Consider the following 8,481-nt stretch of genomic DNA (forward strand, 5'->3'; position numbering starts at 1 on the left):
AGGGTGATGGGTATTAAGGAGGGCACGTGTGGTGATGAGCACTGGATGTTAAACACAAATAATGAATCATTGAACACTACATCAAAACTAATGATGTTTCATATGTTGGCTCATTGAACATAAAAAAAGCCTATATTATCCAAAGAAATCTAGAGATTTAAAGCAACTCCTATCAAAATACCAACAGCATTTTTCACAGAACTAAAACAAATAATCCTAAAATTTGTATGGAACCACAAGAGACCCCAAATAGCCTAAGCAATCTTTTTTTTAAGATTTTATTTATTTATTTGACAGAGAGAGAGAAAGCACACAAGCAGGGGGAAAGGCAGAGGGAGAAGCAGGCTCCCCACTGAGCAGGGAGCCTGACACAGGGCTCAATCCCAAGACCCTGAGATCATGACCTGAGCCGAAGACAGAGGCTTCACTGACTGAGCCACCCAGGTGCCCCTAGCCAAAGCAATCTTGAAAAAGAAAAACAAAAATAGAGGTACCACAATTCCAGACTTCAAGTTATATCACAAAGCTGTAATAATCAAAACAGTATGGTACTAGCACAAAAAATAGACACACAGATCAACAGAACAGAATAGAAAGCCCAGAAATAAACCTACAATTATATGGTCAATTAATCTTTGATGAAGGAGGCAAGAATATACAATGGGAATAAGACAATCTCTTCTACAAATGGTGTTGGGAAAACTGGAGAGCTACATGCAAAAGAATGAAACTGGACCACTTTCTTACACTACACACAGACATAAACTCAAAATGGATTAAAGACCTAAATGTGAGACCTGAAACCATAAAAATCCTGGAAGAGGGCACAAGCAGAAATTTCTCTGACATCGGATGTAGCATCATTTTCTAGATATGTCCCCTGAGGCAAGGGAAATAAAAGCAAAAATAAACTATTGGGACTATGTTAAAATAAAAAGCTTCTGCACAGTGAAGGAAACAACCAACAAAACTAAACAACAACCTAATGAATGGGAGAAGATATTTGCCAACAATATAGCCAATAAAGGGTTAGTATTTTAAATATATAAAGAATTTATACAACTCAACACTAAAATAAACAAGTAATCCAATGAAACAAATGGGCAGAAGGCAGGAACAGACATTTCTCCAAAGACATTCAGATGGCTAACAGACACATGAACAGATGCTCAGCATCACTCATCACCAGGGAAATGCAAATCAAAACCACAATGAGATATCACCTCACACCCGTCAGAATGGCTAAAACCAACAACACAAGAAACAACAAGTGTTGGTGAGGATGTGGAGAAAAGGGAACCTCACGCACTATTGGTGGGAATGCAAACTGGTGCAGCCACTGTGGAAAACAGTATGGAGGTTCCTCAAAATTTAAAACTAGAACTACCCTAAGATCCAGTAATCGCACTACTGGGTACTTACCCAAAGAGTATGAAAATACTAACTCAAAGGTGTTCATGCCCCCCATGTTTATTGTAACATTATTTACAATAGTCAGATTATGGAAGCAGCCCAAGTGTCCAACAATAGATGAATAGATAAAGAAGATGTGGTATATTTTATATATATATATATATATAATGGAATATTATTCAGCCATAAGAAAGAATGAAATCCTGCCATTTGCAACAACATGGACAGATCTAGAGAGTACAATGCTAAGCAAAATAAGCCAATCAGAGAGAGACAAATACCATATGATTTCACTCATATGTGGAATTTAAGAAACAAAATAGCAAACAAAATAGCAATCAAAGGGGAAAAAAGAAAGACAAACCAAAAAACAGACTCTTAACTATGGAGAACAATCAGATGGTTACCAGAGAGGAGGTGGAGGGGGGGATGGGAGAAATAGGTGAAGGGGATTAAGAAGACACTTACCTTGATGAGCACTGAGTAATATATAGAATTGTTGAATCACTATACTGTACACCTGAAACTAATATAACACTGTATGTTAACTGCACAGGAATTAAAATTTTAAAAATAAAAAATATAAAATAAAGGGCGCCTGGGTGGCTCAGTCAGTTAGGTGTCTGCCTTTGGCTGAGGTCATGATCCCAGAGTCCTGGGATTGAGTCCCATGTCAGGCTCCCTGCTCAGCGGGGAGTCTGCTTCTTCCTCTACCCCTCCCCGCTGCTCGTGATCTCTCTCTCTCTCACTCTCTCTCTCAGATAAACAAATAAAGTATTTTTTAATAAAAATAAAGAAATAATAAAAAATGAATAATTTAGTTCATCAAAAGCTTGGAATAAATTAGAATGGTCTCTTATATTGTGCTCAGGGCCTAATTAATTCAAATGACCTTGGGTAAATCCTATCACCTTTTCAAATTCCATTGGTCAAATGCAGTGTTGGCTCCGAAAGGAGAAGTGATATGTTGCACTTGTGGTTAAGAACATAGACTTTCAGGGGGTGCCTGGGTGACTCAGTCATTGAGCGTCTGCCTTCTGCTCAGGTCATGATCCCGGGGTCCTGGGATCGAGCCCCACATCGGGCTCCCTGCTCCGCAGGAAGCCTGCTTCTCCCTCTTCCACTCCCCCTGCTTGTGTTCCCTCTCTCGCTGTGTCTCTCTCTGTCAAATAAATAAATAAAATCTTTAAAACAAACAAAAAAACCCCCATAGACTTTCAGTATAGATTTAAATCTCAGCTTTACCACTTATTAGTCATGAAACCTTGGGAAAATTGTCCTCTTTGAGACTAATTTCAGCCTTGCAGGCCATATAGTCTATTGTGACTACCTAACACTGCTATTGTCATGTGAAGGTGGCCAGAGATAATACACAGACTGTGCTCCAATAAAACTTTATTCCACAGACACAAGTGGCTGGTCAAATTAGGCCTATACCGTAGCTTATAGATCTCTGATCTATGAGAGAGAAATAATAAATAATCACTTACCTTCAAGGGTTGCTGTAAGAATTAAGTTGGTTACTACCTGTTTTGGGGCACCCAATAGACACTCAACAAATGGAAGCTGCTCTTCTTCTTCTTCTTCTTCTTCTTTTTACTATTTCTAAGGTTATTCCAACTCAGTCTGTGACCATGGATCTATGGCTGTAAGACTTTCTGGATGTGCAGAACAAATTTCACAACTGAAAATTACTTTTCTGAATGGAGATCTCTGTGGAAGGAACACAGATCTGGGAACGTAATAAACAGGAAACGTGGGAGTTCTCTGTGGCTCCCGGCCCTGAGGACTCCACATTACGAGGACAAACCACTGCTATCCCAGTGTGTGGATGATCTTGTTTCAAAATAATAAATGCGTAAAGCTAAGATAGCAATTTTCCTTTGTAAAATGACCCGATACATGGCATTATGCTCCTAACTGCCAGGGCACCTTCTTCTTTCATGTGGTGGTAGCTTGTCTACTTAGCGTTTTTAACACCCAATTGAAGACATTCATCGTCATTTGAAAACAACTGTTCAGAGTTGAAAAGCTTGGATATTGTCCCACGGTATATTATCTTAACACAAACTGAAGATAAATGTCATCGAACTAAATATCAGAGTAAAAAACTATGCCATGCACATGTTTATGTTTTTCGTAAGGTTGTTCTATATTAGTCTTTGGCATCTTGGGAGTCAGGTTGGGGTAATTAATGAGGGCTGGTGACCATCTTGGACAGAAGCCGCTGGGAAAATAATGATAAGTGGTGGCTAGCGAGTTGTCCCTACCCCTGCTTCCCATCCTTCACTCCAATCATAATCTCTGTCTGGGGCGCCTGGGTGGCTCAGTCCCTTCAGCATCCAACTCTTGATTACAGCTCGGATCATGTTCTCAGGGTCATGGGATCAAGCCCCATATTGGGCTCCATGCTCAGCACAGAGTGTGCTTCTCTCTCTCCCTCTTCTCCCCCTGCTCTCTCTCTCTCCCTCAAATAAATAAATAAATAAATAAAATCTTTTAAAAAATTCATAATCTCAGTCTCAGTTCTTGAGTCTACCCAGTGCACAATAGTTTGGATTCCATTATAACTGGGGTTGAATGCATGTACTATGCTAACTTGTTCAGGAAAAAAAAGCAGTAACGGAACTTGATAGTAAGTAAAATATATTTATTTTTTTATTTTATAAATTTTCACATTTGCTGTTGTTCAGTGGTTGTTCTTACAAAACTAAACATATAAATCATCAGAAAATATCAGCATTTTGCTTTTACTATTACAAGGGTAAATGAGAACAGAGTAGAAACACTTTTGACTTAAAAGTTGGGAAAGGATAAGATTATAAATGCTGTGGCATTTCACTCTGAAATGGTATGTCACACACAGAGCAGAGTAATTCGTCCACATGAAAGCCGTCTGTGGAGGCAGAGAGGTACTGCTATCTTCATCCGATGGGATCGCCACGTGGAATCTAACATGGAAAATGAGGCTGAAGAAGAGGGGCAAAAATGTTTCAACCGCTGAGGATACCAGTCCCCCACAGAATTTTAGGTTGGTGGTATTCGTTTGTTTTTCTTTTTCTTTTGGACCAAAAAAAATTATAATCGGGTAATAAGGCACCCAAATTATTAGGGCTAATAATCACTGGAATAATAATAACCTGTGCTGTTTTAATTATTATCAGCAATAGCCAACGTATCAATAACTCATTTTTCATTGTTATTTACCGTTAGCATCTATCTTTATATTATAATATTTTCCGTAGATAGTAAGAGTTTTCAAATGGCCATGTTTGTGTTCTTACTGATTCATGTTGAATCTAGAACGTCTTGTCTGCCCATAAGCTTTCGGAGTCTCGGTTAGTTGATTAAACAGGACATATGAAATGCTTAAGCTGTTGACATATTTGCATCGATGTTACGAAGGAGCTGTGACTTCATATTTATGCAGTTATGTTGCGTACCAAACCGTGCATACACACGGTCGTTGTGCACACAAGGTATTAATCGATGTTCTGGCCCTGAGTGAAGTTGGGGACTTTGGGGAGAAACAAGGCTGCAGGATCTGTGCAGAAGTGCGTGCCCCCCCGGCCTGCCGGCGGTCACCTGCATCACCCTGGTGGAGGCCCTCCTGGGTGGCGAAGGCAGCCCGGCTCTCTCACCAATTAAACCTTTGCTCTTTGCTTGGACTACATCCAGACACAACTCTGACAGGCTCCTCATCTGCCTGGAAGCCGACTGCGCTCGATTTCACAGATGTCGCTGGAAATATATGACTGATTTTTAAGGGGGTGAGTTTTAAGGGACGGGGGTTGAAATCTGGTTTGATACGCACACAGGTTTAGTAAAATAGATCCCTGAAGTCGTGGCTCCAAGCCATTCAGTAGGACTTGAGTGGGGAGATCAGCCCATGTCGGAGGCCTCAAGATAACACAGGAAATTCCTCTGCACGGGGAGCAGGTGGGGCATATATTATTTCTTCCAGGCACTGAAGTGCAGGTTGCAGGGAAAGAAGAAATGGCATAAGGTGATGGGAGGTTGACAGCTACTTTTTTCTGTAGCCTAAAAGGAGTCATCAGATGATTTGCTGCTTTGAGTGTCATGGGTGGGGGGAGTACTTTATCCTCAGGAAAGCTTGGGAAGAAAACAATTTGTAAATTACCCATTCAGGGAGCCGGAGTTTCCTACCCTCAAACTGTACTGTTTTTACCCCTCTTCCAAGTTAATAGACTACAAACCGCACTTGGGTTTTCACTCAGTTAACCCACAGCTTGAGATCTTAAAAATCCCTGGGGTAGAAGGGGTAGCTTTCCACATTCCTGGGGGGACTGGAAATTGGGGCAGCATCCCCCTAAGGAAAGTTTATAGGCTTATTTGGCAATGTGAAGTCCGGGGAAGCTGGACTCTGGACAGAGGCTCTGTGAGCGCAACAGTGGACTTGGCTCCAGCCACACGCCAGGGCCAGATCCGAGGCTGTCCACGTGCAGGGACGGAGCCTGGCATCCAGGGGCCACATGACAGGGCCCTGAGTTCAAATGTAGGGGAAGAGCGCTGGGAAGGCGGCCGTGCCCACCAGGCTGCCTCCCGTGGCCCCTGCCCCCCGCTGTTTCCCGTGGGGACACGGAGCCCCCTCTATCAGGCCAAAATTCAGAAGCGCAAGTAATCCTTTCAAATGCCTAGAGCAAAACACATAAGGAGTAAAAACCTGCGGGTAACCATTTATTTTTTGTTTCTGTACAGCAGAAGCCTCTTTTTCTTACGGGTGTCACGGGCTTTCTGTCCCGCAGCCCTTTGCTGGGGCCACGAACTGGACCCTCCAACAGGGGGACCGTGGTTCAAGCGAGGCCCCACCTAGTCGGGTTGGGCTACAGGTGTGTGCAAACCCGGTGTGCTTTTCCGATGGCTCCTTGAATCAGCAAGTTCAAATCTGAGTTCGTCGTCGAAGGAAACGGGAGAGATTTGGACACGGAAGGGAACTACACCCAGGCCTCGACCCCCCTGCAGGTGAGAAAATGTGTCCCTAAAATGTACTGTTTATCTGGCTCCCTTGTCTCTGTTTCCTCTTGCGGAGCTGCCGCTGAAGCTGCAGCTTGTTGGTGAAGAACATCTGCCTCCAGCCTATGTCCTTGGCCAGGGCCCGCATGTCCGGCGTGATGGTGTCACAGGCCGACTGGACTACCTTCTCCCACAGCTCGTCAGACATGCACAGCTACGGGCGGGAAGAGCCAGGGGCCGTTATGTCAGACACAAGTACAAGGCATCTACTCACTCGCAACATCACTGCCCAGTTCCTGTGGCCTGTAGGCAGCGGGGGAGACGCGATGTGCGCATGTGCACCACGACCCTCTCTTCGTGGGGGAGAGACGCGGGCACGAGCGGCTGGAGGGCAAAGCAATCCTGGATTCAGGGCATAAACCAAGGCCCGATCTCACTGAAGGTGAAAAAGGCAAGATAGCTATAAATAGTACATATACAACATTGGGTTGGTTTTTTTTTTTTTTTTTTTTAAGATTTTATTTATTTGTCAGAGAGAGAGAGAGAGCACACAAGCAGGGGAAGCTGCAGGCAGAGGGAGAAGCAGGTTTCCCCTGGAGCAGGGAGCCCGAGGCGGGACTCGATCCCAGGATCCTGGGATCATGCCCTGAGCCAAAGGCAGACGTTTAACCGACTGAGCCACCCAGGTGCCCCATATACAACATTATACGGTTAATTTATATATGCATTATATTGTTCATTTCCAATGAACCACCTAACAGAGGCTGACAACAGTGTGGTTGACCTACCTTCCATCCAGTGCTGCAGTAGCTTCTCAGGTGGGAGCGTCACTAACTCCTGCTAGGCTTGCCTCCATTTTATTTTATTTTATTTTATTTTATTATTACTATTTTTTTTTAAAGTGGGCTCCACGTGGGGCTTGAACTCTCAACCCTGTGATCAGGACCTAAGCTGAAACCAAGAGTCGGTCACTTAACTGACTGCACCACCCAGGCGCCCTCTGACTTCCTTTCATCAGTTCCATTCAGTTGTCATTATTCGTGAAAATCCAGAAGTGGAAAGACGTAGGCATGGTGGGCAAGCAAGAAGGAGCCCAGAGTCCCTTTAAACCCCTAGTGCCCGAGCATGCTGGCCTGGCTCCTCCCTTCTGCTCGAGCCCCTCTCAGACATGCCCCAGCTGTCTGAACCTCCACAAAATCTTCTCTTACAATGAGGCAAAGAAAAGCAAGAAGCCTGTGGACCCCTCAAAGATCAATAACTCATGGAGCAACGGCTAAGGACAAGAAATTTTGTGTTCAGGACCGCATTTATTTATGTATGTCTATTTATTTCATAAATTATTTATTACAGTCAAATAATCCGAAGGAATCTCATATGGGATACAATGATGGAAGGGAAGGCATTCAGTCAATTTACACACAATGTTGCTGAAGAACCATGGTGTGCAAGGAAGGCAGACCCATGTCTAGAATAGGGCCAGAATCTGGGAAGGACAAATTGCTGCTTCCTCCATGATGAAAAGTCTGGTGTTACTCACCTGCCACCAAGTTACTGACTGGACCCCCCTGGAGTACAGCCTTTATTGGGGGCTCAGTATTACCCTCTCCTGTGGCAGTAGCCGGATTTATCTTGATAGGAGGAGGCTACTGTTGAGGCTACACACAGGCCCCATCTTTGCCACGGGCCATTTTGTTTATGAGCCCAGCAAACAGGAGGGTGGCTGGGGAAACATGCTGACTGACATTCACAGAGCAGAGCATTTTACCCATCTAATTACTGAAAACCTCCTCTGCATTAAGTGCCTTTTGCTGAGCAGTCACATGGGACACAAATATTGTTATCCTCTGGCTTATGCTGAGAAGTCCATCCAAATACCTCTTCCCTAGGAATCATCACTAATCTCCAAATCTGGTTCTTTTCAAGACTTTGACCATCTAGCCCAAACAGTAGCCTTTGCCCAGGAGAAATCCAAAAGCAGAACAGTTTTCCTACAAACAAATTCTTGTCTTTACCCTAAGGCCCTGGGGGACAAGCTTTACTTTTCCTTGGGAGGCGTGCTGCAGGTCTCAGCAAGGACCCAGACAGGCCCCCCCC

At 43.8% G+C, this 8,481-nt stretch overlaps 1 non-coding gene across 1 annotated transcript; it reads right to left on the reverse strand.

Annotated features, from left to right (window-relative positions):
• Positions 1–4,046: 4,046 nt before the first annotated feature.
• LOC102747977 (uncharacterized) lies at positions 4,047–8,473 on the reverse strand. The gene is made up of 2 exons (XR_014142714.1): positions 6,662–8,473; positions 4,047–4,382 (listed from the first exon to the last, which is right to left on the reverse strand). It is a non-coding gene; the product is annotated as an uncharacterized LOC102747977 (transcript).
• Positions 8,474–8,481: the final 8 nt, after the last annotated feature.

Source organism: Leptonychotes weddellii, unplaced genomic scaffold, assembly GCF_054177405.1.
Source record: "Leptonychotes weddellii isolate Sample4059 unplaced genomic scaffold, ASM5417740v2 HiC_scaffold_8824, whole genome shotgun sequence".
NCBI classification, from domain to species: Eukaryota; Metazoa; Chordata; class Mammalia; order Carnivora; family Phocidae; genus Leptonychotes; species Leptonychotes weddellii.